This window comes from Vespa crabro, chromosome 9, assembly GCF_910589235.1.
Source record: "Vespa crabro chromosome 9, iyVesCrab1.2, whole genome shotgun sequence".
In the NCBI taxonomy this organism is placed as follows: domain Eukaryota; kingdom Metazoa; phylum Arthropoda; class Insecta; order Hymenoptera; family Vespidae; genus Vespa; species Vespa crabro.
Window position 1 is genome coordinate 7,820,084 of NC_060963.1, and position 16,029 is coordinate 7,836,112.

General features: G+C 33.5%; 1 protein-coding gene, 1 long non-coding RNA gene and 2 other non-coding genes across 5 annotated transcripts in view; 2 read left to right on the forward strand and 2 right to left on the reverse strand.

The window, feature by feature from the left end:
- The window catches only part of LOC124426539 (sestrin homolog), a 90,899-nt gene that overhangs the window by 34,025 nt on the left and 40,845 nt on the right, over positions 1–16,029 (reverse strand). The window lies entirely within an intron of this gene.
- On the forward strand, positions 1,277–8,339 carry LOC124426545. The gene is made up of 4 exons (XR_006942763.1): positions 1,277–2,141; positions 5,848–5,979; positions 6,057–7,725; positions 7,806–8,339. It is a non-coding gene; the product is annotated as an uncharacterized LOC124426545 (long non-coding RNA).
- Trnak-uuu lies at positions 2,639–2,711 on the reverse strand. The gene has a single exon. It is a non-coding gene; the product is annotated as a tRNA-Lys (tRNA).
- Positions 5,358–5,430, forward strand: Trnak-cuu. The gene has a single exon. It is a non-coding gene; the product is annotated as a tRNA-Lys (tRNA).

Sequence of the window (16,029 nt, forward strand, 5' to 3'; positions counted from 1 at the left end):
TACTCAATAATGCTCGACAAGAAAATAAATTAATGCAACGAGTAGCTGTTAATAACGAGAAAAAGGAAGAAAAGGAGGAAGGAGATATAGATAAAATGTAGAGATAGAGATGTAAAATCATAGGATCGAGAATCGTGGATAGCTTGATTTCAAGGACAATGTCCCGCATTATTCTCGATGGTTCTTTGCCAAGGACAGGAACATGACTCTACTTATAAGCGAACAACGTTTAACGTATTTACGATATTGTCCGATCTTATCTGCACTCGATTTCAACGCCACGTAATCAAATAATCATGATATTACCTTCCCGATGATCTTTCAAATTGCTTCTGAAAAAAAAATGTGATAACGAGTTGCACAAAAACGTTATGTCATGTTTGAAGAAAAACTTTTTCCGAATTTCTACCTACATGTAAAAAATATTAGAAATTTATTAGATTGTGTATATATTATATATATTATATTTATTATGTATTATTATATAATTACTATTCGAAGGATCACTTTAAATTTTCATACTTACGATATTGTTATCGACGAGAAAAAAGAAAAGAGAAAAATAACATGATAAAAGTGTGCAATGCTCAACAAGAGCATTTATTATATATTATTATATATTATTATATATTTATTTATTTTCTTTTTTTTTAAATTAAAATACGATATATATATATATATATATATATATATGTTTCTTTTTCGTTTTTTAAATTGCTCAAAAGTCGGATATTTTAAAAAACGTTTCGGTTAGATGAAAAGAGAAGATAGAAACATGTGCAACCGCGTAGAAAAGAGAAAGGAGTTTTACGAGAAAGCGAACATGTGTTGGATGTTTTTTATTTCGTAAAAAGAAAAGACAAAAAAAAATAAAAAATAAAAAAAAACGTCGAATATAGATAGCATCGTAGTAAAGAGAAAAAAACGTGGGAGTCCGACGAGCCAGGGAGTCTTGTGAATCATATAAACAAAGAGGGAAGAAGATTTGTGGCAGTGCCATGCTCGAAGATACCATTAGATTCCGTTCGTAGACTTCGAAATTAGAAGCGAAAAGAACGAGGCCAACGTACGTGCCTTCGAAGAAAGCTCGTTTTCTTTCCCTCTCTTTTAACACCATATCCTATTCTTATTTATTTTCTTTGCTTTTTCTTTCTTTCGTTGAATAAATAAATGAATGAAAAAAAAAAAAGAAAAAAAGAGAAAAAGGAAGAAAGAAAAATAAAAAAAAAAGAAAAAAAAAATAATATGTTGTTTCTCAACAACATTTTATCTTTGCATTCTTCAAAGAAGATAAATTCACAATTCACTGTGTTAGTATAATCGATTAAAACAATCGTTAAAATATTCAACGTTTACGAAAAAAAAGAAAAAAATGAAAAACAAAAAAAAATAGAAATTCATTAACGCGGTATATTTATCTGTATAAATTTTATTTAATTTACGAGTAGTCGAAGCATATATGAAAGGCAATAATTGCAATCGTGAATCCATAATATTCTAAAGGAACGACGTTGCCGACTAAGTAATGTGGAATACGAGGCACGTTGGATTAACATAAGTATGTATATGCAAATCGTCTTCGAGCGCTATGTGTAATACGTTTCCGTGTGCGTGAGTTTGTTCACGACAAAGACGAAGAAAGTCATATGAGAGTGGTACGTGAACGTGCTTGTTTGTGCAAAATCGCGCAATGCTAGGACCAGTAAAGGAAATTACTTGCATACGTATTTAGTTATGTACGTATACAACTGTTATTTCTTGCATTTTCACACAAACAAATCGTTATTGAATTCACGATAAACAAATCGCTCGATGATAATGATAAAATGCGAAATACGTTCCCTGTTTAAACTTATATACGAGGAATCCACCTACGATCATCAGCCTCCGCCTATGGATTTCATTTGATGCGAGAATATCATTATAAAGTGAATCATGTGTGTGCGAGAATCGAGTTACGAGGTGTATCGAAAAATGCGAACGTCGATAAGATCGATATGTGAATAATAATATGGCTGTGGCGTATGAAAATATTCTCGGAGAATTAATCAAAAACAATTCGAAACTATGAAATTTCCTCAGGCATCATTGTCACGTTATTTTCAAAAATTAGTAACCCTTCAAGCAAAATATTCTCTTATGTAAGTATTACAAACACTATTGTATCTCTCTCTCTCTCTCTCTCTCTCTCTCTCTCTCTCTCTCTCTCTCTCTCTCTCTCTCTCTCTCTCTAGCCCTGTTTTTTCAAATATAAATGATGTAACTTTACGATATGTAATTTAGGATAAATTCAATGGCGACTTATGCAATAGCCTTAGCCATATTTACAACATGGTTGACCGACTGGAAAGTTATTTGTGCCCATATTCCCTTTTATCGTGGTAAATTCGAAAAAAAGAATTAAAGAAAATCTTCCATCGAATAAAGAATATGAAATAACAGTCACGGATATATAAGTCTGTAAAATGAATAATAAAATTATAAAAAAGAAAAAAAGAAAAATAAAATAAAATAAAATAAAATAAAATAAAATAAAATAAAATAAGAAAAAATACTTCGTTAATAATAATATTACGAAAACGTAAACATAATTTAATTGTGAAGTTAGGAAAAGAAAAAAAAAAAGAAAAAAAAAATTCGCCCGAACAGGGACTCGAACCCTGGACCCTCAGATTAAAAGTCTGATGCTCTACCGACTGAGCTATCCGGGCGCTATGAAGAATACGTCCGAATTGTACTTCATAAATCAGACTTCTATTCTTTTACGGCTGTCGTATTTATTAAAATACTTTGTAAATACAATAACAATTATTTCGTCTAATTAATATTAATCGCGAATTAAATATTTCGATTGATTTAACAAGAATCATTCTAACCAATTTGCAAGTTGTAATTTTACTTACGATTTGTTCCATTTAATTTGACTTTATTATCAACGACGATATTACTGAATGCTTTACAAATTACGATTTGCAAATGTGACGACACACGTTATCAAAACGGAACTTTGACAGTAACTTTGAAAAGAGGATAATCTCGAAAGATTAATAGTCGAAAACTTAACTATCATTATTCAAACTGGTTTCGATTTGCCGTGATTTAACAAAAATCATAATAAATAAGACGCAATATCGAGTATTCATCCTTGACACGAAATATCACATATTTATATAAAATGAAATACATAATTAAGTTGCTAACACAGAGAGGTCAGAGAACGGATTATCGGAGGCTAATTAAATATGTACCATTTCAGCGAACAATCGTTCTTGTCTATGTTTTTCCTTTTTTTTTCTTTCTTCTTTCTTTCTTACTTTTTTACTTTATTATTATTTTTCTTTTTTTATCACTTTTTTTTTTAAACACATGCAGCAATGAACCTGAATAAACGAAAATTACAAAATGCCAAAGTCAATGTCGATATAATAATATTAAATTATTTTGCATTCGATAATGTAACTGAATGAAAATAGTCAATTATTAATCGACGTATAAATTAATATGGGAATAAAAAGTTTTAATATGTAACATACATTTCATTTCATTTCGGATTAACGCTTACTAGGGGAAAATTATTAGGTGATAGGATAGGATTCGACTGACTTATTAGGGGATAGGATGATAAATATGCCGTTGATGAGACATTAGTTTGATCAGAGTCGACGGACGACGTCCATCAATTTGAAGATAGGATGAAGATGAGGATAAATACGAGAGAAAGAGAGAGAGAGAGAGAGAGAGAGAAAGAGAGAGGAGACGAGGAGGGGAAGAGAGAGAAAGAGGTCGATATTCTACATACGAAGCAAAAAGATTCTTGACACGTTGCCAGTGACTTCTCAATGTGTCAAGTTCTCGATATTAGAAACGAAAGACGACAAAGGGTGTCTTTGTCAAGCTGCTTCTACCAGTCGATTGACAGAGCCCACGCGTCGCTACTTATTTTCTACTTTCTACACGAATGGACCGAACGTGATATTTTTATTCGCCCACTCCGACGTTTGCCGTTTATCGCAGAGTTAGATTTATTTCCCACGTTGTTGAGGAAGCACTAACAAGCTTCAATAAACCTGCGATCGGTTGTTAGAATGCCATTAATAACGCACGACAATGTTATCTTTCTAATCCGCTAATACACGATCGAGGTTAGAATTATGAAATCAAATGATCGGCAAACTTGTTGCATCACAAGGAGTAGGGTCACGTTATAAAATGCAACCGAAGGAACGGCTTAACTCGGCTCTCTCTCTCTCTATCTCTATCTATCTCTCCCTCTCCGTCTCTCTCTCTCTCTCTCTCTCTCTCTCTCTCTCTCTCTCTCTCTCTCCCTCTATGATTTATTAACGAGTAACTCGTATGATGACAAGAGTTTAAAAGAAAATTGCATAAAGTAACGATTTATTTTTACGAGCATTACGTTATTCTCTCATTATATATGTAAATTATAACTAACATATTTTAAACAACTGATTTTGATCGTTAAGTTAAAGTTATAAAATTTTTTTGAAATTTAAAACGTCGTTATATATCTATTGATAAATAAATTGATTTATTTCTATAATACTTTAACGACTTTTGACTTTTTTTAATGTTCAAGAATGAATTATATGGAATTAAGTTTTTTATGTGTAAAATGAAAAGCTGGATGATTAATACAGAAAACCCAATGATTGACCGTGTACATCGGCCTACGATTCAAATGTACGCGGGCGCGCACACGCACGCACACACACACACGTATAGGCGCGCGTATAAGAACATATACAAAGGGACAAGAGTCGAGGGAATCCGAAGAGGGTGGATAAGAATTTCACATTGCTAGCTAGTATCTCTGCTGGCTAGCTTCCAATATTAAAGTTCTCAAATATAGCTACTTAATGCCACTTTTACAATGAATCTTCCTACTAGATTACAAGTTGGTAGCTCGATTGAAAAAAAAGAAGAAAAAAAGAAAGAAAGAAAAAAAAATTCGAAAATCTTAACCAACCATCCGATGAAACAATTCTAACGTGTGAAACGATTGATTTATCATCAATTAATCTACGATTTATTTCTAAATCCGATCATTCCAAAGATCTATTCTTATTTGTCCGAATTTCATTTTGAATACGTTCAAGTTAATTGATCTAATTTAAGCTTACGGTTGTTGATCGTAGAAACTACGCAAGATAATCTTTCGATTTACGGCCAACTTATTTTTAGTTAAACATTCACGCTCAATAGATCTCTCAAATTGAATTTATTAAAACTTTTAATGTATCGTTAATGGAATTATTTTGTCTTATAAAACAGAAGGGAAAAAAAATTCATTTTGAAAATAGAAACACAGATAATGCTTGTTATCTCCGAGCTTTTCATCAGCCCGGCTAGCTCAGTCGGTAGAGCATGAGACTCTTAATCTCAGGGTCGTGGGTTCGAGCCCCACGTTGGGCGACGGCTTTTTTTTTCTGATTCAATTTCTAAGTACTTATAACTCATTCATATTTTATCAATAATGAATCATTAAAATTACAATTTATTTTCATCTAACTCAAAATTACAATGTATAAACACACAAATATATATATACATATATAATATATATAAGAAGTGAGAAAAACTCTTTCGTCACTATTTGACGTAAAACTTCGATGTAAATATAAAAACGGAACAAACAACTAACTCTGACGTTACTTGGCAAATATTTTACTAATGTATTTACGAACAATGTTAGGTAAATTTATTTCTTCTTTTTTTTGCAAATCGATCGCTTGCAATATTGCAATTTAATTATACAAAAATAATCCCAAAAGTTATATTGTATTAATTAATAAATAATATTGATTGAACAATCGAGAGTTTGATTCATAGTAATCATCATCCGGGTGGATAAACTCAGAGGAGGGTCATTAAATCGAAAACACGGTATCAGGTAGAAAGACTCGCAGAGAAATCCAAGTATTCGGGTAAGCGGAATAGAACACTGTGGTGCCAGGTGTTTCGGTGAGTTATTTTCGATTACGGTTTCACTCACTGCCAAGGGATAGAGGGGCTGCTTCTGTAGAGTTGTGTATTTTTAGTGATGTGCGGCATGCGGTACAACGTGGCAATGTTTCGACACAACCCGAAATAAAATGTTTATCGAACGATGCAGTAAAAATGCACGGAAGATGCTGATGGGAAAAGAGAAGAGAGAAGAGGAGATCAGATCAGATCAAAGCAGAGCAGATTAGATCAGAACAGAACAGAACAGAACAGAGCAGAACAGAGCAGAGCAGAACAGAGCAGAGCAGAACAGAGCAAAGGAGAGGAATAGAGAGGAGAGGAGGGGAGAAGTGGGAAGAGGGGGAGGGGAGAAAAGGAGAGAAGAGAAGAGAAATTGTTCATCTTTCCTCTTCATCCCTCTCCTCTTTTTCCTTCGTCATTATGACGAGCAAAAGCAAATCTTTCGATAGGAATAATTTGCCAAATCGAGGAAGAAAAATAAAAAATACATTTATCAAAGCATCTCATATCTTTGGCGAATGTTTCCGTGGCACGGAGCAAATAGGAAATTCGAAATTGTTACGTAAGATTTACGAAGAACAATGAAATCATTGACTCGAGTTATCTGCACGATAATGAGAGAACTACATGATGTTTACATGTAAACTTAAGCACAGACTTTTCGTTATTGCGTATGCACACATGCGGAAACGTCGATTCGTTAATTGACATTGACGTTATTCTTGTAAAATACGTATATAGATATCATAAAAAAAAAAAGAAAAAAAGAAGAAACAAATTGAGTATGGTAATTCGTTTCCTTTTTTAATTATATATCATGATGAATTAAAGTCATATCAGAATTATTCCTTATCCGAGAATACGACCGGTGAAAAATAAATTCAGATCAAATTCAACTGTGTTACGTGTTTCTATAATTGATCGAGAACACATATACATTGATAACTCATGTTTACATTTCTACGATCGCGAAACCACTTTTTGGTTTTGTTAGAAAAATTAAAAAAAATAAATAAATAAATAAATACGTTAAGAAAATGATGTCAATTATAAAGGAAAAGATCGAAGATAATATATTAAACCGGTACACTAACTTATAGAGCTTAACGAACACGTTCGTTCCACGTGATATGGCGAAGCGTATAAGTGCTCACGTGCTTGCGATCCCTCTTGGCGTATGTATGTACAAACGTACAATATAAATGATGCGAAAATGTGGAAGCGAGATAGGTAAAACGAGTTAGAGTGTCTGTGTCGTGTGTGCGGTGCAAATTTTCGCACATTTATTCCTTGAGTAAGATAAATCTCAAGTTTGATTTTTATGAAGAAAAAGAAAAAAAAAAGGAAGAAAAAAAGAAAAAAGGAAAAAAAAGAAAAAAAAAGAAAAGAAAAAAAAAGAAAAGAAAAGAAAAAAAGGAAAAAGAAATGTCTTATCTAATTTTACAAAATGCATTTGTTTAAATTAACAATCTTTAAAAGTATCGAATCTAAATAGTACTTTGCTTTCACCGAGAAGAAAGACGATCCATAAAAGAAATAAAATATGGAAGAAAAAAAGGCGAAGCAGCAACAGGTAGTCGTGTACGCTTTCCCAAAAACCACTCGATTGCAAACTTGCTAAATTACGGAAGGACGATCTTAACTGTTCTGTTCGTTTCGTTTCTTTTATCCATACATACGATCATTGAAATTACATATAATTGCGTGCACGAAAAAAATATATGTACCGTATGAAGATACAATGTAGGTATATCAACTTATATGGAATATGCATATATAAATACATACATGCATATATATATATATATATATATATATCTTAGGTTCGAAGGAAGCATGAATCATACTTGCTTCTCCTCCACTAAAATCAACTCATTGTATGTAAGTTCAGCGAGCTGCAAGACGAAATGATACGAAGAGAAAGTTTCGATCGTTCGCTACGATACACATTATCATTAATGCGATAACCATCGTTCTTTCTGGTAATTGCTAATTATATTAGCTTTCCTTCTCTCTTTCTCTCTCTCTCTCTCTCTCTCTCCCTCTCTCTCTCTCTCTCTCTCTCTCTCTCTCATTTTCTATCATTCTCCACCTTTCTTTCTTTCGCTCTTACCAACACGTTAATCGTTCGCTACAAATTTATAATTCGCTTCTAATTATCTCAAGTATCTGTAATACAACTTTTCTTTCTATGTATCGGTAAAGTAGATATCTACTATTTTTTAAACAAGTACGATATTATATGGCGTTTTAATGGATTTATTATAATCAATACAGTGATCGAAAAGATATTATAAATTACTTTCTCCTTTCTTGCATGAAACCAGTTTCGTTTTGCGATGGAAATTATAGAAATAATCAAGTTTCATAAAAAACATATTTTATATGTATATATGTATATACATACACACATATATATATATATACATATATATATATATATATATATATATATATATATATATATATATATATATACAATTGAAATTGTTTCTATAACTAATTACTATGTAGGTTGCATTTATGGTAAGAGAAAAATTTTATTGTCTTATCACGAATATCTCTCAAACATTTCTGTCGATTATACGCTTTCGAGGACAATGGCACAGGAAAGAGGATGACAAAGTCAAATTAATATACATACATCGGCGTGCATAGAGGAGAGGAGAGCTCGTCGCTTTTGGACGAACAATTCCTCATTGTATTATCTTGGCTTATACGAATAGATACGTACTACCTTCATAATGTGTCTGTAATCGTACAATGAGGATCCGCCATTGTCATTTTAATCTGACAAATCGATCGAGACCTCTCGATTTGTGTTCGACATTAAAATAAACGCGAAGAGATTGACGAATACACGAGTTCTTTTCTTCCACTCTCCTCCCCCACCCCCCTCTGCCTCATTCCAAAATAAGAAAAAAATAAAAAAGAGAAAGAAAGAGAAAAGCGAACAAAGAGAAAAATGTATTAATCGTTTTTCGAATTGGCAAATTACATTGGCATACGTTCCATGAAAACATTTAATCCTTGATAATGTAATTACATGTCGATTAAAGCTCCCTATCGAAAGGATTTATATTCTCCTTCCTATCTTAGTTCTAACCGCAATGGAACACAATGACAGACATTTTCACGGCTTCCATTAGTAATTTAATCATTCAAGATGCATCAAGAGAGCTCTTCCAAGCTGACTTAGGATTAAACGGATTTAAAGCTGCCAAGGCACACACACACACATATACACGCGCGCGTGTCTGTGTGTCTTTTATCGAATACTGTAAAGACGGTGAGGACGAGTAAAAAGATAGAAAAAAGAGTACGGAATGTGTCTAGAATTATAGAATATTTTTGGCTTAATCGATGATTACGAGAATGAGAACTCATTGAAACCAGATTAGGTCGGTAGGCAATTGATATTATCTTTAAAGCTACAATATGTTACGAGAGAATTCATATGGTCAAACATGCGGTCGTGAACGGCTGCATAGAAGATAACACAAGGAGTAGTAGCAAGCTGGCTTCATACCCGAGGTTATTATTTTACGTAACAAACTACACAAGTAGATATATTTCGAGCACTTTGTACTATCTATTATCACGACATTTTCGATTTTATAAATCGTGAAACGTAGTTTGTCCAAGTGCTTCCGTATAAATCTCGGGTTATCGAGTTTAATCGACTTCTCGTTTCAAACTGTTTCTTTTTGAAAACAAAAGGAGAAACTGCTAAGTGATAATAATATAATAATAATAATCATACTACTTTGTAATATTCTTCAAGAAAAACGTTTGATATTTCCAGAAAAGAAAAAGATAGAGGGAGAGAGAGAGAGAGAGAGAGAGAGAGAGAGAGAAAAATAAATTTCAATCGATTTGTAATTTGAAGTTAAAATGATCGAAGTACTCAAAAATGCGATAAAATAAGCTTGTATAGTTAAAAAAATCTGTGAAAGCGTACATTCAATCGTAGTGCCGTATTAGACGAGAGTACAAACAAGCAGATAAACGAATCGTCGAAGCGTTGACCTAATTACAGCTTCTCGGTAGACCAACGTAGTGGGAGGCAATGGCGCAGCAAAAGCTTCAGCTCTACTTCATTGCAAAGGCACAAAGGAAGCTAACATATGTATCCTGCCTTCTCTGTTTCCTCTCGCGTTTTCTAACCACGTGATACCTCCCTGTCAAATGTGCGTGCTATGTGCAATAAGATAGGTCTTTTTTGTTATTTTAATTCGAACGGAAGCCGTAGCTACATTTAGGAAGATAGCATCGATCTTTTTATTTATTTACAGTGTTGTCGAACGCACCCAAGCGTTTAATTACTTCTAACTTCGAGATTGTATAGTTGTTTAAAAGTAAAAAGAGGGAGGAGAGTGAAAAAGAAGAAAAAGATATTATTTATTGGGGTTACATGGTTTACGGATTCTCAACATAGAAAATTTCTATATTTGATCTTGATAATTTAAACGCATTAATGAGATTTACTATGACTATGGATATTAATTATTTTTACGATTTACGATATGATTAATATATTTTTCATGTTCACGATAGTCACGTAAATATGAAATCTCGTCACGGTATATAAGTTCAATCGTATCGTCCAAAATATGCTAATTTCGTAATTTTTCGTGATTTTATTTACTTTTTTAATCCAATAACATGTAATTTTATTTAACGTATATAAATTCCCTGTATATCTCTTACACGAGTCTTGAGATAGGCTAACTATGCACATACACGAACAATCTACTTACATGTGAAACAAAATCGCCGCTTCGTTTCCCCGGACAATGAGTGTCAATTAAATAACCTCTCATTATTGAGTTTATGCAATGTATCGTAGAAGGTGGAACGAGTGAATTAAATCTATATGTAATGTATAACCGATAGGAACGTACATACATATTCTAATGAAATATATCCATATTTCGTTTCATTCAAAAATCAATTCAAACTTAAACATTTTTATATGAAATATTATTTTAACAACTTTAAGTATCAAATATTGCATTAATTGACTATAAAGTTATATAAGTACAAATAATAATTAGTTTCGAATAATCAATGAAATGTTTCATCATCGATGTTCAAATAAAAGAAAAAACCAAAAATAGAAAAAAAAAAAAAACAGAAAACGCTCAATTATGAATCGTTCGTTTGAACAGATCGAAAGAGCAACTTAATGAATATTAATAACATCGAAGAACAGCAGCTTTATTCAAGGGACGATTAAAGAGATAAGCGCTGGAAAAAGTGTTGAAACGATGATCGTAGCTCGTTTATCGCTCGAATCGTCGTCATCGGCCTTCGGTGCATTAAGAAAAGATAACGAAGTATCGGGAAAGGCGCTTGCTTTCGAAGGAGAACCTCTTGACATAACTTGACACCGCCGCGGCAGCAGCTGCAAGAATTCACGCGGATACGAAAGATAACCACGTGCATTTTGAACAATACGCTAATCGTTCCATCATTATCACATTGTTTCCGTTTAATAGATCATCTATATATAGATATACGTACATATATGTGTATATATACATACATACATACATACATACATACATACATACATACATACATACATACATACATACATACATACATACATACATACATACATACATACATACATACATACATACATACATACATACATACATACATACATACATACATACATACATATATATATATATATATCATACATGCACTTCATATATACAGTTATATATATACTTTATAGATGTAAGTATATATGTATAACTATATATGTATATATTCTATATATATAGGTATATATATATATACTTTGTATATATATATAGACATATATATATATGTATCTATATATACAAAGTACATATATATTCTGTATATGCACATATATATATAAATACAAACGCACATGCAAAATGTCCCAACGAAAAGTATCCATCAGGATTATTATGAGGTCTAGTGATTTTTTTAAAAACGCCGAAACAAATATTAAAAAAAAAATTACTAGATTTCATAATAACCTTATAGGTACTTCCTTAGAACACTTTATATATATATATTTATTTATTTATTTATTTATTTAGATGTTTATTATTTATTATTGCAAATAAAGAGACAGCGCCTCTTAACGTGCCATTCGCGTATCACTTACTCGTTAACGAAAAATCGATCGAGCCTTTCTCGAGAACTCTCTCGCGTGCATTTCTATGTTTCTACGTTCGGTATGCGAACGATAAGTCGATTGTTATTTTGAACGTGTTCTACGGTTTACCATCGACACATAGGCTCACGTATGTGGGTACTTGTAATGCGTGACATCATCTCGAAATACGTGCAGAGAGGAGTTTGACGAGCGAGCGAACGAAGCGAAGGCTCTGCACTTGCAATAACAACGACGAGAACCGCCCAAGGTCTGGCATAAAAATCAAGCGCCATAGAAGCATAAAACTCGCCGTAATTGACGCCGCCGACGAGTCTTCTCGATGTTTTACGCTTCGACTATTTGAAGATTTACATCATAGAGAAAAAAAAAGAAAGACAAAAAATAGAGAAGAAAACAATATTGAAATATCAACAAAACGATAAACGACACATAATGTCTTATCGTACTGCAGTTTTCGAACTAAATAGATAAACTAGGTCCTCATCTTTAGATGGAAAACGTAAATACGTAAAGAAGAATTGTAACAAACCACCGACAATGGTTAAAACGAATGGGAAAGAAGATCGTGTTATATATTTATATCGGTTATATATTTATATCACATCTTTTTATCATCATCTACGATTGCTCGATGAAACAGCCAAGCAACGATCTATACTTATCTATTCTTCGCATTTGGATCAAACCATTCTCTCATATTTTACTGTAGGATCTTGTTGAGATTTCATTCGTATTAAACTTTACGTTTGAGAAATGTTACGTCGTAAAAATGCATGACGCCATTGCATCTTTACAAGAATGTTTGTAATAAAGTGTGATATCAAAAACCTCCTGTTAGTGAAATGAATCGAATCTGAGAAGATGTTTTATTTGAAAATAGAGGAAGAAAGGAATTTGGCATATAGTCGAATATATAGAATTATGTATATAGTCGAATACGTCTGTTCTATTTTCGATCTGAAACGCAATAGCAAACTCGATAGCAACTCGTCTAGAACCAAACATTGTTTGTGTTTACGAAAATCGAAAGATCTATAAGTCATTTAACATTTATCGATTGAAACGAGCTAAATGATATTAATATCTACTTCGTCATCGACACAACGAGCATCATTGTTTTACTTCGATGTATTTCTTTTTTTTTTTTTTAATTTAGAATTAATATAGCCTTGAAAAAAAAAGAAAAAAAAAGGACGCGAAACAAGTATGTCCACTTGTCGGTAACGTTAGTTACGATACATTTACTGTTCAACAAAATACAGAGGACCGCTTTGTCTTTCTTTTGCTCGACCTACTTTTCTTGTTTTTCAACGATCTACCTAGTTAGAAGAAGCTTAGAAAGAGATACAAAGTGTCGAGTGATAAATGAAAGCTTTACTAAGCGAACTAGATCGTTGTATACTCGATCACTAAAAGGGTAATTCTTCATTGCTCGTCTAGTCATCGAATCGTTTATTCATATACTTCTTTTCAAATTCGAAAGAAACTAACGAAGCGAAGAAAAATCTTTTTACGTAGGGAAAATTGTTTATCTAACGAACCGGAAGTTCTTTTAGTACTATGTATAGAAGACATTTCTTCAATGTTAGGATCGATCTCACGACGACTCTTGCAGTCAAATACGATAGCAAGGCGTTTGACCCCACGATATGTCGCGGCTGGACTATAATCCGGTAGAATGACGTAGCTGCCATAACTTTTGATGCGCGTTATTCAACTGGCATTATACCAAGCTGAGGGGAACGAAGAGAGAGAGAGAGAGAGAAAGAGAGAGAGAGAAAGAAAGAGAGAGAGAGAGAAAAGAAAGGGGAAGTATAGGGAACACAATGCACGCATGTGCTTTTACATGTGCGCGCGTATATGCATGTGTGACAAATCCTCAATTACGTTTACCAGATACGAGGACAACTTTGTTGTCCCGACTAAGTATGTATTTTTCTGAATCGATAAACACATCGTCGTTTTTGACGCGTATCAACGTCCACCTCGAAATAAAAACGTCGTTCGAGAATCGATTGGAATTTATAAATTTCTATAATAGCGTGAATCTATCCTCAGTCACGTCCAAGTAAATATCAGTACAAGTGTCAACGGGGACGATCGTTGACACATTTACCGATCGCGAGGGTTGGACGAACGATTATTGTGACTGACCCTTCGAACTCTTATCGAATTTCTCTCTACTCTTTTACTATTATCGCTATCTGCAAAACGTCAGACGTGAAGAAAAAAAGAAGAACAAAAAGGTCTATGAGCTTGGCCGTTATTAACCAATTATCAGGGTCCCTTCTATAGCTTATCGTTTATCGTGCGAAAAAAAACGAAATTTCGTCTCCCCCTCTTCTGCTACTCTCCCCCTCTCTCTCTTCCTCTCTCTCTCTCTCTCTCTCTCTCTCTCTCTCTCTCTCTCTCTCTCTCTCTCTCTCTCTCTCTCTCTTGTAAAAAAAGGAAAGAAAAAGTGCAAATAATGCAGTTTGCTTTAACACGTTTGTCTCCATTTTATCGTCACGAGCCTCGAATAAATCGTTCAACCCGGGCGCGATAAGAGCTAGCATACGATGCAAGCAAATTCTAGACTTTTTTCACTCTTTTCCCAATTGGAAGACGTCGATTCTGACTGCTAGACTAATTCCACGTTTTTCTTCTCCTCTCTCTCTCTCTCTCTCTCTCTCTCTCTCTCTCTCTCTCTCTCTCTCTCTCTCTCTTCCTCTCTTTCTCACTCACTCACTCATTTACTCACTCTCTAACCATCGTAATCGATTCGCGCAATTAGCATGCAATCGAAGCAAGACTAACGTCGATTTCGTTAGTCATCCGTTTCCGAACTTTCCCTCACTCCTCCTCTTCCTCTTCCTTCTGCTTCTTTCACATTTATCTCCCCCATTCTTCGATATTTCCTTCCTTATCATGACTATACGCAAAAGAATAGAATAAAGTTGGTATATTAATGGTGGAGAGAAAAAGAAAAAAAAGAAAAAAAAAAAGAAAGAAGAAGAAAAAAATAGAAAAGGAAGAAAAAGAAAAATAGAATGTCGGAGTCGGCCAATGAACGCAACTCGTTCGTTAAGTGCAACGTTCAAATTTATTTTATTTAACCGTGCCTGTTTTACTCGCGATATCTTAGAATTTCTAATAAAATAACATAATTATTGCTATTGTCGAAAAGGAAAGAAAGCCAAAATTAATAAAACTCGATCTAAATTTTAGTGAACTGAAAGAAACATTTTAAGAGTAATATTCCTACGAACGTGAATGTTGATCATTTTTATTAAACATTATTATATTGTACTTTATCATAGCGATCGTATAAAAAAAAAAAAGAAGAAGAAAGAACAGTATTTTATACTCACATCAATTAAATATTCGTTAGATGAGAAATGTAAAACGCACGTGTCCATTAGCCTGACGATCTCCTCCCCTCTGCTACAACATCTCTCTCTCTCTTTCTCTCTCTCTCTCTCTCTCTCTTTCTCTCTCTCTCTCTCTCTCTTTCTCTCTCTCATTGGTTTTATTATCTGTTAGAAACAAATCAGTTGTAAAATAGAAGGAAAAAAATAGAGATAGAGAGTGGAGAGGTAGGCGACTTACGAGATCGTTATGTTATTTCTAAGGAATGCCAAAATACTTGGAAAATTAAATTGACTCTGAAATCGGACGACACGTGGAGAAAATTTGCCGACCGGCCGACGCCATGACCGAATTCTTCTTCCTCCTCTTTCTCTTCCTCTTCCTCATTTTTAATACCTCGCGAAATATTTGTCAGACGCCACGTGAGTCTCACGCAAGAAACACGTAGTTTTCGCGTGTATCTCTAAACGATTGTTTACTTAATCCACCTTTGCCGGAACGGTGTTCAATCTCCCATTCTCCGCAGTCGTGTA